This window comes from Corvus hawaiiensis, chromosome 3 (assembly GCF_020740725.1).
Source record: "Corvus hawaiiensis isolate bCorHaw1 chromosome 3, bCorHaw1.pri.cur, whole genome shotgun sequence".
In the NCBI taxonomy this organism is placed as follows: Eukaryota; Metazoa; Chordata; class Aves; order Passeriformes; family Corvidae; genus Corvus; species Corvus hawaiiensis.
In genome coordinates, this window is record NC_063215.1 from 6,885,318 (window position 1) to 6,904,547 (window position 19,230).

Genomic DNA, 19,230 nt, shown 5'->3' on the forward strand with positions numbered 1-19,230 from the left:
TGCTGCACTGGGCAGATGACCCCCAGAGCTGTAACGTCCAGGGCTCTTTGTATTATTTACAATGAAGATTATACTAGGCCCAAATTTAGGAGAATAAAATACCACATCTTTAGAACTAAGATATGCTCTATTTAGGACAGGAAGAAATTTATGTCTACACAGAGAACAATCTAATGAAAATGTGATGTGGCGGAAAAAAAAAATTTCCAACTTAGTTAAGACTGTGAGGGAAAAAAAAAAATTTCCAACTTAGTTAAGACTGTGAGGAAAAAGTAAGCAGAGTATTAGCAAGAGCTTTGTTCTCCATCACAGTGAATGAATTCTGAAATGAATTCTAAGGTCTCATTTCCTTCTGCAGGTCATAAATCTTTAAATCCAGGGACATCTTTTTTTTTTCTTCATATTACCATCCCAAACTCAAGTCACGAGAACTTTTCAGAGACTTAAAGTTCTGAAATTTTTAACTTCTGAAACCCATAAATTATAATGCAAATTTTATACCAAAACGAATGTATCATTTATCAGGTGTGTACAAGCTGTGGCAACAGTTCCTATTTAAAAGAGATTAGTCCCTAACCAGATAGAAAACATAGTGATCTTCCAGGAGAATGGTTTGTCTGAATTTTGTCATATATTCATGATATTATGCAGTAGTTTTTCTCAAGTACCCATTAAGTATCTGACTTTTCTCAGATTATGATTAATCTATTGAATTCATACTTAAGTAAACTGAATTTGGACTTCCAAATGCAGAAAAACATCTGCAGTTTAGCTACCTGGGCATTGTGTTTGTTTTCTGGACAGATATCTGCACACTGAATTGCTGGGAACATGATAATAATGAGCAGCACTTTTGAAATCATCAGAGTAGTTTAAACAAGAAGCCAGACCCTTTCAGGAGAGTGTGCATTGATTTGCTTTAGGTCAGTTGGGGTAGTCACAGTAAGAAAGAGAAAATGATGAAAAAGCAAGACTGAAATAGAACAATTAACCTCTCTGCAGGAAAAAGGGCACAAAAACTACCTAAGCCGACTGCAGATAGCTGTAATTAAGGGATTGTAACTCTCTTTGAACTAGCTAATACCACAAAGACCGAGACTAATCCATTTAGTCTACCACCCCACCTCCCACTGGTCCAAGATAAAGGTTTATGGCCTGTGATATTCAGGAGATTAAGTTAAATGACCATAATGAACCCTCCTCATTTTCATCTCTGTGGAAAGACCCATTTTCTTCCCCACACTGAGGTGGTGGTCCAGAGTAGGGCTTGGGTCAGCCATTCAAACCTAGGCATCAGCTGTGATTTGAGGTCCCCCAAGGGCTTCTGTGGCATTCACAGCAGATTGGGAAATGCAGGACCTCTGAGGAATGTCTGGTTTTCCTCAGTGGCAGCTGGAGACTGGGCAAGGTTTCTCACTGCTGCTAGAAATCTCATTTGCTGCAAAGGCCATCATGTGAGGTAAAAAGCCCAAGTGGAATACAGTGATTGAGCCAAATCTCACACAAGGAACAGGAGGAAAAAATTATTTTTATGATCTCTACCTCCTGAATGAAGCCCTGAACTGGAATGTCACAGTATTGACCTAGTTGAAGGAGACAACAATTGTACTCATGTGACGATATAGATGGGTGGTGTTGGTCACAAGTCATGCTAAAACAAATGGCCTGTGAGCTTCAGCAGGTGCCAAAAAGCAGAGTGAGTGGAACTTCCTCCTGCCTTGAGAATCACACCTAGAGCCAGACCTCAGCCTCACCCAGCTTCATTTCCTCTCATTTACAGGCATTCAGATCCAGGGCTTTCTGTGTTCCTGTCTGCAAACTCTCCATCACAAGCACCATTATAAGTACAATTATTAATACCACTGAGGAACTGCATGACTTTAGCCATTCTAAGAAAAAAAATCTGAAAAAACATAATTTTTGAAGCCACATAGATATTTTTCAGCAGAGTAATTTCTTCCTTCCAAATATAGTACCTCATCAGCAGCAAAAAATGAGCCTTTTTTGTTGAAACAAAGTGAAGATATAATAATATGTTTCGAGAGTATCTGAACTCCATTTTCCAAATTACCTCTTTTTAACTTTTTGAGATGCCATATTCCATAACAAATAGTTGTTATATCCTAAAATCAGGAGGAACATTTCAGAGTTGTAGAGGCAACTGGGGAGGTTCAGTTGTTTTAGATTTTTTCCTCTCCCTTCAGAATAGACATCTTGCTTCCCAAATGACAAAATTTCATGGAAAGGAGATCGTCCAATTCCCCCATGGCCTTACTGGTTTTATTAATCAGCCTTAAAAACAGATATATGAAAACATACACAGAGCTAAATGCAATATAAGGCAGCATGCTTGCAATTGCAGTGTGTGCCAAGGGATAAATCATTGCTTGACACCTCAGTGGAATGTTGGATTTCACTTCAGTGACTCAGTCCTGCTTTTTCCACACTCTTTATCCCAAAAGGAAACTGGAACAGGGCCCTTCCATTCATCATCTTTTTTTTTATATATATCCCATTGTGAGCACTCCCAGAAGATCACAGACAGAAATGTTATATACCTGTGCAGAATCATAAGAAACATAAGAGGGTCACAGTTCTGCAGTTCAGCATATCCGGGGCAGTCATTTGCAGAAATGACTGTTAAGTGCTGTGTTTTCAATTTGTCTTGCTTTCTGCACAGACACCTGCACAACTGTAATGGACACCAAAAGTAAAGGACTATGGATAATCATATCCAGCTCAGACACCTCTAGTATGGTGGTACTGCATCATAAGACTAATGCACCACAGGTATTCTTTCCTTTGTTTTGACTCAAAATGTGCTAATGATATATCCAGAAAAACACAAAATGGGAGGGGATGGGAGGGGAGGGATTAAGACCATTGCAGGTACAGTTTCAAGAAAAATTTGCTGCCTGCAGCTGGTCACAGTCAGCTAAAGTGGGAATTTCCAGCCCTCCCAGGTGGGCTGTCTTTCAGAGCCATCTCTTTCTTCATGTACCTCATTCCTTCCAGCATAACAAGTCAGTACTCTTGGGAATGTCATCATCTGTGTTTTCAAGTGAGTAACTGCTCATAGTGCTCTCAGAAGCCACTGTAACTCTTTTTTAGTAATGCAGGATTCTTTTCTGCTAAATGGAAGCTGGTTGCACACACCCCATCTGGCTACCACCTCACCTTTGTCTACTCACCAGACCTGTACTATGCCCAATTCACAGTCCAAGACAAGGACTCTGTTTCTCATGAGTGTTTTCAAAGCTGTAGTTTTCCACTTTGCATGAGAAGTGTCTGCTCTGAAAGACAAGACACTTTTCTCAGATATGTCTTATCTTTTGCTTAAGGATACTGTGGTCTTCATCACATTTACAGCTGGGATAATAAGAAAACTTTAGAAACTTTCAACTAGCATCAACTAGTTATATCTTTTTAAAATATTTCTGAATAGGCATATTTAATTGCTAAACAAAATCTGTATGGGTCAGATCTTATCACTAGAGTAGCTACTATAAATTAACAGTTCAGTTGATTCATGTTATCTGAGAATCAGCCCCTCATTCATGGGCTTTGCAGTTCCATGAAACACAAAAATATGAGGAGCAACACTTAGGCGAGGTTAACCTTGCAATAATCTACCTTATAACCCTATCCTGTCCAATTCTTGATTTACTGGATGTCTGAGATTAAAGCAATGAGAGTTGAATAGGTTTCAGCACTTTACAGAAGCAACCCCAAATGCAGGGCTACCTCTGGTTCTCCCCATTTCGTCTGGATGAGAGAACTTTCCCTTTGCCTTTTAGTAATTCCTTCTGATACAGCTCCTTATTTATATCCCTCTATTGCTACAAAGTCATTTTCTGCAGTCTCCATTATTTAACTTTCATATATTTTATCCAGTACCAAAATTCCACTGCCCATAAAGATTTGCAATAACTCTCATCCCTAACTGATAGTGAGCTACATTCAGTCTTGCACAAGACCCCGTTTTCCAAAACACCATATAAACACATCATTAGAAACAGTCCCTTCATCAAGAAACGTTCTCATCTAAGCATCAAGAGGAAGGTGAAGGTGTCATCTCACTGACATGTTGGCATCCCATCCTCTGAACTCAAGTGCCTCCTGTATCACGGCGGCTTTCCTCTTGCTTTCAGTGTTTGGAAGAGACCCCATGTGGCTGGGCTGCTGGAGGCCAAGTCAGGAATATTTTTCCTACTCAGGAACTGTAATAGTGTTTGGCTCTTCAGGGCTGTTTATAGCAGCCAGGACAGCAGGTGTGTTTGGATGGTTCAGAACACCTTCTGCCACTTTCACAGGCTGTGCTCAACCATAACATCACCGAGCCTGCAAATGAACTGCTGTACTTGCCTTTTATACTACCTGTGCCAAGGAACATGAAGGGAAAAATTCAAGTATAAGAGAGAGAGAATAGAAATGGAGGGAACCCCTATCCTCACTATATGTGGGGTTTTGTGTTTCAGAAGATTGCTGAAAATGATCAGCTATTTCAGCTTCCAACTTTTTGCAAAAACCCAGAACAATGCTTGCTGTTGAAAACCTTGCTGGGAGGAACAATTCCAGAGCTGCTGAGGAGGTTTCCTCAGCCATCCACAGCAGGAAGGATGTGACCAGGCCCCAGAGAGCTGTGTGATCACAGCTTACAAAGGCAAACATCAGTATTTACACAGCCTAATTAAAGACAGGTAATGGGATGGTCCTGGAACAGCTGCACATAAACAGCAAGGACACCCAGCAAGCTCAGTCAGGAGATGTCAGATTTTCTGCTATCACAGAAGTACCTGAACTATTTAGTGTTAACTTGATTCTTGTATCTATTCTGTGAAGACAGAATATTTCCTGATGCCAGGTTTAAAAGATTACATCTCATCTACTTTAATTACTAGACGTGCTGTGTCAGTCCAGTGAGAAGGACAGCCCCCTAAAAAAGGGGAGTTGTCCAAGAGAAGTGTGGAGTGCAGTAGGGTGCTCAATGTGTGAAGGAACCAGAGGTGAATCCTACCCCACAGCGACTGTATGGACGTATAAACACATCCATATGTCTGAGTCACACGTCTTGTCTTATTCCTACCGAGTTACCTGTACATTGTCTCATTAATTCACTACCCATCCTTCCCTCTGTGAGAAGACAGATTGTGGGGAGATAGATGTAAGGGTTGTTTTGCAGATATTCATGAGTAACCCTGTGTATGTCTCTGTGGTGAGCATTCATTTACAGGATGAACATTGGGTTGCATTCAGGAAAAATACCCACGAATAACTTACATTGAGAATGATTTCCTTCATTCAGCTGAAATGCAAACCCTAATAAGAGTTTTCAATAAGAAGACTGAAAGTTTAATATTGCAGTATGTAAAAAGTTTCTTTCATCACTTTTAAATAGGTGCTGCTATTCAGTTCCAATTAATTCAGCATTTCATTTCCTATGAAGAAAAAAGTAAACCATTGCACTCATTTTATCTTTCTCTAAATACTATTTACTCAATTTGATTAATCTTTGTTATTCAACAGAGGTACCTTAAAGAAACTCAGATTAAACTCCATTATGCAAAGCATTGTATATTCATATAGCAAGAGACAATGCTTGCCTCAAAGAGGTTACAGAATAAATAGATACCAGGCTTGGTAAAGTTCTCATTTTATGGATGGAACTGATGCAGCAGAACCACACTGAATGCCCAAGGACAGAGAGGATTTCTATAGCAGAACTGACTTCAAACCCTAAGACTTTTAGGATGTATCTACTGGTTTTAAGGGATTGAGGACCAAAAACTCTCCCATATAAATGCCAAACACTGACACTGAAGATAGCACTAAGCAGCACTTGCAGAAATACCCTTCAAGCCGTATACATCAATAGGATAGGACTCCCCTTTCTCATTGCATCTGTGCCTCATAAGATATCTATAAACTGCGCCACATGTACCTGCAATAACCAGATTTTTGGGATACAGTCCAAATAAGGCTGGATCTCTCATTATCTGTAGATAAGTTTACGTTCCACAGAAATTAGTTGCCTGACTTTATCATATGTAACACTGTGCCATATGAAAGCTTGTCCTTTGGGCTTTTGACTAAATGTGTCAATAGAACACAAATATTTACATCATTTTTTTTCCCTGCTGGCAAAGAACATCAAAAAGAAAAACATCATATCATTTTTTCCCTTAGTAACTTTAGTCTATTCAGGCTTGTGAGTTGTAGGTCATTAGAGTACAGTATTTTTCCCCCAGGGCCTACAGCACAGGAAGAACTGTTTATTCCTTATTTTTCCCTGCTGCAAAGCATCCTATAAATTTAAACATAGTTACAAGAAAGTTTTTGATAACAATTGAGTCCTCCAAACTGCTAGGCTACATTCCTGCTCTTTATCATCCTTAAGATATTCTTTCCTGACACTGTGGGGAACTACCCAGTCTTAAGAAACCAGCACAGTAAAACTTTCTCCTAACTTCATAGAAATAACATACCATAAAAATCATTTCAGTAGTGCCAGAGATCAGCAAGTACCAAGAACTTCACAAAAAGTGCATTTAAGCACAGGCCAAATAATGAAATATTTTTAACTTCCATAAGTTGCTGTGAAATTGCTGGTTAAGGCACCTGCCAGTAGTGGAAGATGTTCCTTCTTCTCCAATATATTCAAGCTTTCCCCTTTTTGTAGAAAATACTACTTTATTTTTGACCAATAAACAAGAACTGTGGCATTTTCTGTTGTGTCTGCTACATGTTCATCACTGCTGGCATCATCACTGCCTCTGCCCCCCTCTAACACCCACACGAGGCTGAGCAGAAAGGAAAGTACAGTCACTGGTCTGGTGCTAAAAAACAGTACAGGACTTTGATTGGATAACTAGGGCCTTAATTTAATTAAATCTTTGGGTTGGAAAGGGCCTTTAAAGGTCACCTAATCTCTACATCAGGTTGCTCAAAGTCCCATGTAATGTGACTTTGAGTGTTTCCAGGGATGGGGCAGCTACAGCTTCGCTGGGCAACCTGTTTCAGTTGTCCCACCATCTTCATCATGAAATATTCTTCCTTATGTCCTGTCTAAACCTACCCTCTTTCAGTTTAAAACCATTGCCCCATGCCATGTCACCAAATAATTCATTTTCATGGCTGTGACTGTACAGGCCAGGGAAAGATTAAGTAAATGCTAATATTCAAAGGAAATGCTAAAATGACAAGATATGTAATACTGATACAAGGAAAAAATACGAAGCTGTATCTCACACAAATCAGGAAGTCAGCTCAGAAGATTTTAATCAGTCTGTTCTATTTTGGCCAGCACTGTGGTGGGTGCATGTAAAACAGGGGAAATGCTCCTTCTTTTATTGCTAAGGAACAAGACAAGATGAGGGGAATGTGCAAAAGTTACAAGAGTAGTGAAGTTCTCTCTTGGTCAAATAATCCCTTCCTCATCAATGTAGTGCTCCTCACTTCCCACCGTGTTTTATTCAGTCCTCATCCACTGTGTTTGACAGAGCTTTTACTATTTCCCTTACACAGCTAATCTGCAGTCAAAACAACATTGAAGAGGGATGTAGAGTGCCCTTGGCTCCCACCTGACCTAGGAAGGCAGAAACTGTTATTTGGCATTGAGATAAGGCACATCTAATCCCAAAGCCATCCCTGACAAAGGCCATTGACAGGGGCTGAGAAGCTCTTGAGTGCCGAATGCTTCACTAGAGTGAAACGAGCTGCTTCTCATCTGTTTATTATATATTACTAACTATTTATTACTAATCCTGCAGCAAGAGGTTTGACACCACCTCCTAGGTGTCTAGAGCAATGTGAGAAATATTATCCATGTCATGGATAACCTTTTTTCTTAATTTATCGCATTTTTAGTCTTAATTGTACACTATAGGAAAATTCATTTCTTTTATTGATCTTTTTCTTGGTTTTCTTGAGTTTTCTCGAGTTTTCTCTCTCACACTTCTCAATTTCACATAAATCTACCACATCTAAACCTTTCTTCTGGAAGGTTTCATATAATGTTTCAACCCAGAATATGCAAGGACATCTCAGTGGTCCAGTAAGCGAAGCAATCCATGTCTTCCACCCTTTTCTGTAAACAGGTACACACAAGCTCTGATGTTCAGGATTCTGGATGATGATTTTTACAGTGGTTTCCTTTTTATGTGCCAGGAAGTAGTGCAGTTTCCATGAACAATAGTACCTGATATCCACTTTATATCCCTAAGACTGCCTTGTGCTTCATACTGTTCTTCCTCCCCACAGCACAAAAATGTCAGTATGACAAACTGGCATGATTCAGGGGGAAATTAATGGTTATTCTTGGAATAAAAGTATCGCAAGAGATGGGCTCTGTAGGTTTAGGAATTTAAAGACAAGAGTGCAGATTCAGACACACATCCTTCTACCCCAGGGTTAACAAAATTAAAATAGTGACACAGGAATAGCTGATTTGTGGAGGATTCCTGTTGGAGATTGAATCAGCTGCTCATGCATAACTTAACAAGTCATTTGAGATGTGCTAGAGTGTCTCACCTGCCCTCCAGATTCCTCTGCCTAGTGGCACAGATCTCACATATGTCCTGCATCATATGGAATCATAGAATTATTTAGGTTGGAAAAGACCTGTAAGAGCATTCAGTCCAACCATCAGCCCAGCACTGCCAAGTCCAGCACTAAAGGCGTTCACCCTAAATGCCACATCTACATATCTGTTAAATACCTTCAGGGATAGTGATCAGCCACTGCCCTGGGCAGCCAGTTCCAAAGCCTGACAAACCTTCTGGTGAAGAAACTTTTCCTAATACCCAATCTAAACTTCCCCTGGTGTGACTGAAATCCATTTCCTCTTATCCTATCACTTGTTACCTGTGAGAAGAGCCCAACCCTCTCCTGGCTGGACCCTCCTGCCAGGGAGCTGTAGAGAGCAACAAGGTCCCCCTGAGCCTCCTTCTCCCCAGGCTAAACAACCCCATTTCCCTCAGCTGCTTCCCGTCAGACTTAAGCTGCCAGTCTTATGAGGAGCCACTTATATCTACCACTCTCTTGTGCATGTCTCAGGTATTTTAAGGTACACCAAATGGCTGAAAATGACCCTCAGTGACCAGCAGTCTGCTGGCATATGGGAAGGTGCTGCTCATTACAAATGATACCTAAGCTCACCCCTAAAATCTACTTGTTCAACTAGGGCATCAATCAGCCCTTGGACATTTATTTCAAATTAAACTTCTCTTCTTGATGGTTTCACAGGCCATTAGCAGCTCCCTGATCCAGCTGTAACTGAAATCAATTAAACATTGTAGGAGGTGTTAAAACATTTGTCTCCTCTGGCATCTCCTTTCTAGTGACTGTTGTGGGAGACCAGACCCCTGGAGACATGTAGACACATACTTTACAGGGACCTAAATCTCAGTGTGTAAACCTGGGTGCTTGTGTTCAGAAGGCCTCCTTCAAGACTGGAGCTACAGGTGGACAACAACCCAGTATATGGTCCAAAAGTAAACACATGGTAGATCTTGACTTGAAACTTCTATTACTCTAAGTTTCTGCAAAAATCGAGGGCCATAAACCACATTATCATAGAGTGGTTTGGGTTGGAAGGGATCTTAGAGATCATCTTGTTCCACCCTCCTGGCATGGGCAGGGACACCTTCCACTATCCCAGGTTGCTCCAAGCCCCATCTAGTTTGGCCTTGAACACTTCCAGGGATGGGGCATCCGCAGCTTCTCTGGAGAACCTGTTCCAGTGCCTCACCACCCTCACAGCAATGAATTCTTTCTACAATATAATCTGAATCTTTCCTCTTTTAGTTTAAAATCATTCTCTCTTGCCCTAGCACTATATGCCTGTGTAAAAAGTCACTCTCCGTCTTTTACTTCATCACAAGAAGCATGAAGACTTTCAAATGTGTCAAGGGATGGTGAGAATTAGAAATTAACATAGTGTAAACTCTGATGTTTCTAATACCTCAAAGAAAATACAGTCCTGTTGCTACATGTTTAAAGAACGATGAGGCACTAAATGGAGGCATTTCATCCCACAGATCTGAGGTCTGCTTTCCATCTTCCTGATGAAGATCAGAAGTTATTAGATTTAAATCTGTTTTAACTGCGAGTCATGAGAAATAACTGTTGGGAATCAGATTAAGTTTTTTAACCAGAACTACTACTGGGGGAAAAGTTTTGAGGAATATATACTTGGCATGTTCTAATTCGATTTGACTGCTTTTCAGTGTACTGACTATGACCACAGCTTATACATTTTATCAGCCCAATGATGGTGGCATCTGTAGTGAGAAAGTGAGTCTTAAAATGCTGAAAAATAAAATATTCCAGTTCTAAAAACCCTGAAGACTTAGTGGATTTATCCTGTAGATATAAAACAACTTACCATATCTAAGTTTAGTTAGTTGGGCCAGCTCTATTGCCAGTGGAGAAAACAAGGTGACTTCAGCAGCTCCAGTGGGTGATTCATTTCAAACACCTACCTAGAGTGAACTGAGTAATTCACAGCAAATGTCACAGATTATATCTGCTCCTCTGCATGTAACAAGGTCTGAGGGTCTAGTTCAGAAGGGAGTTGTTATTTCACTTCAGAAATCAAATCCCATCATCTCAGGGTAAGAGGAATCCCACCCAAATTAGCCTTGTAAAAAATTCCCTGTTGTTAAATCATAATATAAACACTTTAAGTTAAATTGCTAACTTCTAACAACTTGGTTTTCACTACTTCTGTGCTGATTTTTTTCTCCTGATGGGTACTTGCAAACTAAAGGGCTCTAAAACCAGTCTGAGACATATAAAAACATTAAATATTGCAGTATGAGCATTATTTAATGCTGCACTATTAATCAGCTGAAGGACCTGACTTTCAGAAACAAAGCTGTAAGTAGGAGGCTTTCTGCTCTGCAGCAATCTCCTCTTGATTGCAGAGCACTTGCTTTTGTTAATAGGTCACTATTTCAAATAACTGCTATGATTCAATACTTTCCAAAAATTCCTTGGAAAGAAATTCAACAATCATCTTTCCCGAGCACTCATGTAAATCACACAGCTTCTTTCTATTTTAAAATATTTCCTCTCTGTTCCTACTCTCACCAGAGCACTTAACAGCTATTTTAGTTTTCCTTCTGGCTGCCATGTGCACCACTTCCCATCACAGCACCGTGTTCATCAAAGTGTAATTCCAGGAATTAATCACATGAAAAATCCTGATCCAGTACTTACATTTGGGACCCTGTCTAAGATCATTTCTTACTGAGATCCAAAGTCCACTACTTGTAACAATTTTATTGAATGCTATTGCTCAAATATGTGCACCTCCACCCTTACTTCCATTAACAAGTTTGTGCACTGGCAAATGTGATCTGTCAGCCAGCGTTAATCACATCATCATCTTTCTGCAGTGTCCTGGGATTTAGATTGCAATGCATCAAATACAATACTCAAGAAAAGATGAATTGCATCCACCAGATGCATTTCACCCACCCACCCTGTAATAAGCCAAGATGCCACAGTTTTTGTCAGATGTGATTAATGTCCCAAACTCATGGTGCTTATTGCTCAGCAGGTTCATTTCCCCAAAATTCTTATTTTTACAGTCCCCTGATACTACATTCTAGCCTACTGAAGTCAAGCTAAGTGGTCACTGATTTCCCAGGTGGTCTTAAATATCCACTGTGCTATTTCCATTCAAATAGCTTCTCACTCATTTTCCAAGAGCATTTTTCTCCAACTTGTGCACTGCACTCTATATGGCATTTTTGAGAATTAGGATGCAATCACCGTGTTTTCCTCAAAGACTTGAAGATTCAGGAGTTTCATCTGGTGAGTCAGTGAAAGTGCTTTGTAGCCACATTTCTATCAGAAAGTTATGGTAAAATATAGAAAGCAAGATGGTGGTTCAAATAAAGACAGAGAGAACTGGAGCCATTTGCAAATGAAAAGTCTTCCCAGATTTAGAAACCAACATAAGAAGAGATCAAAAAAACACATAACACTGCAAATGCACAGGGATCAGTGTTGGAGTGGTGGGCGAAAGAAATGAATTTCAACAGGCATTCAGACTAAAATAACCTTCATCCCAGGAAGACAGGGATTATAGGAGGGAGGCAGAGAGAAAAGAAAGGAGACAGTGGAGGAGGAAAGTAGGAAAAAACTACATAATCATTACTAAAAAATTTATTAACCAAAAGCCAGAAAACCAAATTAGCTAGGATGATGTCAAGCCTTGAGCTGTGCAGCTTCCTTCACAGCAGGGAGAGAATTTAAATTGGAGAATGATGGATGCAGAAATGCATCAAAGAAACTGGAAAAGGAGTTTTACTGTTCTTCTTGAACTAGAATGGAGAAAATTAGCCACTGAGGACAAGGCAGGAAAAAGGAAGAGGTGGTAGTTGTGGCACAAAGGAAAACATGGATCTGAAAATTACCAGAACAAACAGTGAATAATTTGGAAAGGACCTGTGTGTGAGCTAGCATTCTGCATTGCACTCTCCTCTTTTTCCCACACTCCAGCCTTGTTTCCCAGAGTCAAATACTGGGATCCACCAGTCTGTCTGCACCCAGCCCGACAGGTGGGCAGTGGCCTGAACACACTGCCCAGGTCGGGTCTCTTTGGTGGCTCCATGTCTGAGGGGTCAAAGCAAAGTACTGTCCCTCTTCCCTTTTCAGACCCATTCTTCCCAACAAATAAAGTCTCTGAGTAAACAATAGGAAAACATAGTCAAGGATGTTCCCAAATAGCAAACACCAGCTTTGCCAGTTCTAATTACATTTTGTCTATAGACTTATTTTCCTTTATTGCTAGATCATGCTATTTTTGTTAAGGAGCTGCAGTGATTTGGAGTTAGTGAGCCATTGGCATGGTGTGAAGGGGAAGATTTTTGTTTCCCAAGCCTTGGCAAACAGGTAAGCAGGGAAAGGAATAGATCTTTTCTTAAGGAGCAGAGTGAGAGCTGTGGTTACAAACACATACCAGCAGAAAACAGAGATCTGTCATGTTTATATAGAAGCTCACAGTGACTTTCTGTATCCCTTACAGGTAAAATGCCTCTTTTACAACCCCACAGTGGTATCTGAATGGTGCGTTGTGTTTCTCAGCAAAGATGGATTTCTTAAATAAAAGCATAATTATCTATAGACTCATGGGGTTTGTCTCCACTGTGAGCTCCTGGGAGCACCATTGTAGCCCAGAGGAACGATGCTGACTCTGATCCCCTGGATCCCATACAACTTCTGTTCAATCAATTCTCTCCGTGGTGCTGGTTCCTGGCACTGCTCAGCCCCCATCACCTCTGTGCTGTATCATCACTACACGAAGGATCTGCTCCTGCTCTGGGGAGAGCAGTTTTTCTCCTCAAGCTGGTTTCAGCAGCCAGATGTGATCAGCAAGGCTCTCAGGCAGCATTGCCCATGGACTGGGAATTAAACAGAGGTTTGGTCCAGGAAGTCACCCCTACCTGTGGCTACTTTTCTCCATTCTTATAGCCCATTGCATCTCACAGTTCAACTCTGGGTCCTTCACTTCTGTTACCCACATCCCTACCTGAGGAAGAAATTATTAACATTAGCCATGTTTCTCTTCTTCATAAAACTGTCAGTCCTGTGCAAGGAGAAATTAATCTGATTTAAAGAAGATGCATGAAAAAAGTTAGAGCAAGAAAAAAAAGCAAGAAATCATCCCACTGGAAAAGCCTTTTGGTTTTGATTAGTGACTAATATTATACTAGCAGTCCAAATGCAGAAACCAATTCCTTATTGTGGTGGATTCTACAAAACCTCTGCATTGGTTCTGTGGGGAATTAACAGGTAACCAGAACAAAGGAGAAATGTGATCTATCCATTTTTTTGACCAGCTATCTCAATTTGTTCTTGTCTTTTTTTGTTTGTTTGCTTAATGTGAAAGCTAGAAAAATTTATTTTAATGACAAACAGCTTTTGTATGACTTTCTTCCCAGTGGATTCATTTAAGTACCCTCTCACCGCTTTGTTGAGCAACAGGAAAGATATGAGTTGTTCTGCAGAAGTGCCCTCCAAACAGAGGAGTCCTTGACAGTTCACTGAGCAGGCAAATTGACATTGTTGTATCTGCAGATCAGCAAAGGGAAGCTCAGCTCTGCTTCCCCAGGTGAGCTCAGCCAGGGACATCTGCAAAGGCCAGGGCAGTGCCCTGACTTCTGTGAATTTCCTGGAAGGAACTAAAAGTGCGTTGACCTTTTGCTGCCATGGAGAGCTGCCCCTGCTGAAACTCTTCCTTTATGTCTCAACATCCAGTTGTTCAGCTGTCCTGAGCAAAACATGCCACAGAATTCCCGTGCTCAGAACTGAAGCCCAGAGTGGACAACTCCACTTCTCAAGGGGAGTGATAATATTGAACAGACAGGTAAAGCTCTTCAGCACAGCAGAGATTTGTCAGGGACAATGGAAGAACTCGGGATCATTTAAACCTATTCCAAGCTAAGGTACAAACTGCTATCCACAGCATATATCAGAATAGACACCACGAGAAATTAATCTCCAAACCCAAGCACCACACTGCACACACAGTCCTCTCCACAGAGAAAATACAAGATCAGGATTGGCAAATGTTAGTCATATTCTTTACAATAAAATGCACAGTGAGGAGCTGCATCAGCAGGGATGAGGAGCTGAGAATACAATGGACAGAGATCCATTTTGCCCACCTCAAGCAGGTAGAGAGAAAGATAAAAAGGAGAGGCAAAGACTGCTGGAAACAGCTTTTTTTTTTAGCCATATATTTCAAAAAGTAAACCATTTTCAGCACAGCTCCATCAAAAAAATAAAAAGAAAAAGGGAAAAAAACAACTACAGTATTTGATTAAATATTTTGTATCAAAGAAAAAGGTGGAGTTTGGAGTTTTTTCTCTTTCCAGAAGGACTAAACAGCCCCTAGTTTCTCCAAAGTGCTGATGGTCAGAACACTTTCTGTGTCTCCTCTGGTTCCAGGCTGCTCGTCCTCACAAGGACATCACAGTCTACCATGAAGCAGGATAATCGGGACCACAACTGCTTGCTTTGGGGAGCACTGGCTGCCATGCAGAGGGGAGGAACATGCAGCTTGGTCAGTGGAGCCAGAACACTGATCACATGTTCCTGTGGGCTCCTCTTTTCCTGAAGCATTCTATTTGTAAGCTTGAGGTGTAAAGCCTCAAGAGTAGATAAAATCAAGGATCATTTGTGGATATGGATGTGATGGCAGGACCCCTACTGATCATCTATCAAAGGTCTGTGCTGACTGGAAATTAGCCAGGGTTATTCCAGTTTTCAAGAACGATGTGAGGGAAGATCCAGGAAACCACAGGCCTGTTAGTCTAACTTCAGTTCCCAGAAAAATTATGGTGAAAAATGTACTGGGTGCTATTGAAAGGCATTTAAAGAATAATTCCCTCTTCAGGCACAGACAACATGGATTCACAAAGGGAAAGGCCAGACTAACTTATTTATTATCATTGATGATAAGATCATCTGCCCAGTGGATGAAGGGAAGGTCATTGATGTACTTTGCAGAGAGGGTGCTCCAAGATTGGAACAGACTCCCTAGAGAGGTGGTTGATGCCCCAAGCCTGCCAGTGTTTAAGGATGTCGTGGTCTGACGCTGGCCCGACACCAGGAAAGAGAGTTGCTTACTCACCCTCCCCTGCACAGCTGGGCAGAGGAGAGAGGGAAAAAAAAAATAATGAAGGCTTCATTAGATGAGATAAGGACCGGGAGAAACACTTCAAGGGCAAAGCAGGCTTAACTTTAAGTTAGAAAGTGAGTTTAATTGCTAACAGAATCAGAGGAGGATAATGATAAGTAAAATAAGCCCTTACAACACCTTCCCCCCAGCCCTTTCCTCCTTCCCCCCGACAGCGCAGGGGAACAGGACATGGGGGTTTGATCAGTTCATCACCGAGATTTCCTTCCACTGCTCCGGGAGAGGAGTCCTTCCCCTGTGAGGCCGTGGGGTCCCTCCCACGGGAGACAGTTCTCTGTGAACTTCCCAACATGGGTCCCCTCTCAGGAGCAGCAGCCCCACCGCCCCTGCTGCAGCCTGAGCCCCTCCCACGGGCACACAGCCCTCCCAAACTGCTGCGCCGGGGCTCTCTCTGTCCACAGGGTGCAGTGCTCCAAGGCCAGGCTGCTCCAGCCTGGGAGCAGGGCCCTCTCTCTCCACCAGGACTCCCACTGGATCACAGCCTCCTCCAGGCATCCACCCACTCTGGCACAGGCACCTCCCCACAGGCTGCAGGTGGATCTCTGCATCCCACATGGACCCATGGGCTGCAGGGGCACAGCTGCTTCACCATGGTCATCACCACGGCCTGCAGAGGAATCTCTGCATCCCACATGGACCCATGGGCTGCAGGGGCACAGCTGCTTCACCATGGTCATCACCACGGCCTGCAGAGGAATCTCTGCTCCGGCACCTGCAGCACCTCCTGCCCCTCCTTCTTCACTGACCTTGGTGTCGCCAGGTTGTTTCCCTCACATGTTCTCACCTCCCCTTCTCTGACTAGAATCCAAAATCTTGTGACTTTGTTTTGATTTTCTTCTTAAATCTGTCATCACAGAGGCACTACCAACCTCTCTCATTGGCCCACTTCTGGCCAGCAGCATGTCCATCTTTCAGAGCCATCAGGGATTGGCTCTGCTGGACATGGTGGAAGCTTCCAGGAGCTCCTCACAGGAGCAATCTCTGTGGCCTCTCTGCTACCAAAAACCAGGCTGTGCAAAACCAGTACAAAGGACAATACCCTTAATAACTTTTAACTTTTGGCCAGCCTGGAGAAGGTCAGACAGCTGGACTGGGTGATCATGTAGGTCCCTTCAAACAGAAATAGTCTGTTCTATTCTGTACAGGTCAGCAGAAATAATTTTGAAGAGGCTGTTTTTTATGCCTCCTGTACCTCCTCTCAACAATCCTCTCTCTTTCATGCAGACTTGCCCATTTCTCTGGGATAAAGAACATGCTGCCTTATGCTAGCAGTGCTTTGCATTTTTGTAGCATTTGCTGACAGGGAATTCAAGGGCTTTGAAAGACTTCAGACTAAAAAATGCTTGTAGGAGCTTGACAAAGGTAAGGAAATGGGAGCCCAGAGCAGCCAATTGAATACCTAAAGATGGGAGATAACCATGGGGGAGTAGCTACACCTGTGCTTTTGGATCATCATCAAGCAGTATGTGCAGGCAGATGCATATCAGTCTTTTAGTTACCAGTGCAGCTGACTTCAGAGCAGAACTGAAGTTAACAAGTGCTTAAATGAAATTACTCTGAATGGTTTCCCCATGAGGCCCTACATCACTTTGGTTACATCCAGAGCAGGAGAAAACATTACAATCCAGCTGAAGTGAAACCTGAATATGCATTGTGCTATTGCTGGATACCACAGTATTAATGGAGGGATTGTCAAAGGTACCTGAAAGTCCATCTCAGCTTTTGGTTGGGAATACAGTATATGAGGGATTTTAGTACTGGCCAAGGGGAAATAAATATTTAGCAAAGCACAAAGAGCTTATCAGCAAGGCAATCAAAGAGGAAATAAATGGGCAAACACCAGCTACAATTCAGGCGTTATTATGAAAGAAGCAGCATATTCAGCTAAAGGTCTGGACTTCAACCTTTCAGAAAGGCAGGGGCATTTCTTGTGTTAACAGCCTGAGAAGGTTTTACCTCACTTCAAATGCAGATGCTGTTTTGTCTTCAATATTGCTACTTGACCATGTTTTCTGAGAAATTTAGCAGAAAAGTGAATTATATAGTGGTTCTAAGGATGGCACTTTACATTTTAGACATGCAGGCAGAAAAATAAAGTCTTTCGTTTATATCACGCTCCTTAAACTTGGAGGGCATCCACATTTCAGAGAGAATATTACTTGGAAAGAGGAAAATCTTCATAGTCTAAATGCTCATTGAAAGGTTAGCATTCCTCTAATATGGTTTCAAATAGTAGCCTCATTAATTTAACTCTGTAGAATGGTAGTGCAAAGCCTCTTTTGCTAGCATAGCTCATAGCTAGGTTGATTCTGTGTTTCTACAATGCCATATGCTGTGCAAAAAGCAGTTTATTTGCATTTTTATATCCTACTTCTGGTTTTTTATTGCAGTTGCTAGTAATGTTCTTTTCCACATTCCCTCCACTGATACTTAGTAAGCATCTGGTGTTTTTCCAAAACAAATTTATCCTTAATACTTAATAATAGTAGCCTACATTTGACCTTCAAATACAACAGATTTTTGTCTTAAAAAACAAGAAAAAACTGCTCTTTATATTATTCCCTGCCTCCTGTCCCTCTCATTTTCATTTGCCTATCACAATACCACAATACCCTGTGGTATACAGATCCTTAAAATAGTCATATTTATTTTTAGTTTTCCTCTCTTCTTTAATTTCTTATGTAATTGCCTTACTGAGACATCCTCACTCAACTTCTCTCTTGAAAGCAGTTTCTGTTTGATGTGGAGGACACTGAAAGTAGCCCTGGTCCCAGGAATTACTGCAACAGAGCACACTCAGAGCAAGCAGACTTCCAAGAAAGGCTGTCCCATGTCAAACCAAATTTGCTAGTCTCTGTTCAAGGCTTGTAGCATGTGCCTCAGGAAAGGGGACAAGGAAGCAAGTCAGTACAGAATAATCCACCCATTACAGCCCTGAAGTTTCTAGCAAGCTGTAGTTTGGGGATTTTCAGAGCTAAATGTTATTGATAAACGTATTTAATAGTCATTTTATGGCCATTTTGTTTTCTACCATTAATTCCCCTGATTACTTTTTTTGAGCCTATCATGGAATCATGGAATGGTTTGGGTTGGAAAGGACATTAAGGTTCATCTAGTTTCAACTGCCCTGCCATGGGCAGGGATGCCACCCACTAGATCAGATGGCCCAGGGCCCCATGAACATGTCCTTGGACACTTCCAGGGAAGGTGCACACACAGCTTATAGGTCTATAACTCATTTGTGTAGATAGATGAATAGATAGATAGATAGATAGATAGGCAGATAATCTTCAGCCTCCACTATGTCTCACAGTTATAAGTCCCACATTTACCCACCAAATGACTTCATCCAGATGAACCAAGAGGATAAGGAAAAATGCTCTGGTTGCTGTCCATATTTAAATGGGGAAGGTATTTCTATGAGTAAGAGAACCTTGAGACCTGCTATTTCTGTGCTGTCCTAAGTTTTTTTCAAAATTGTCTAAAGAAAAAAAAAGTCCAGCTGGATTCTAGCAGGT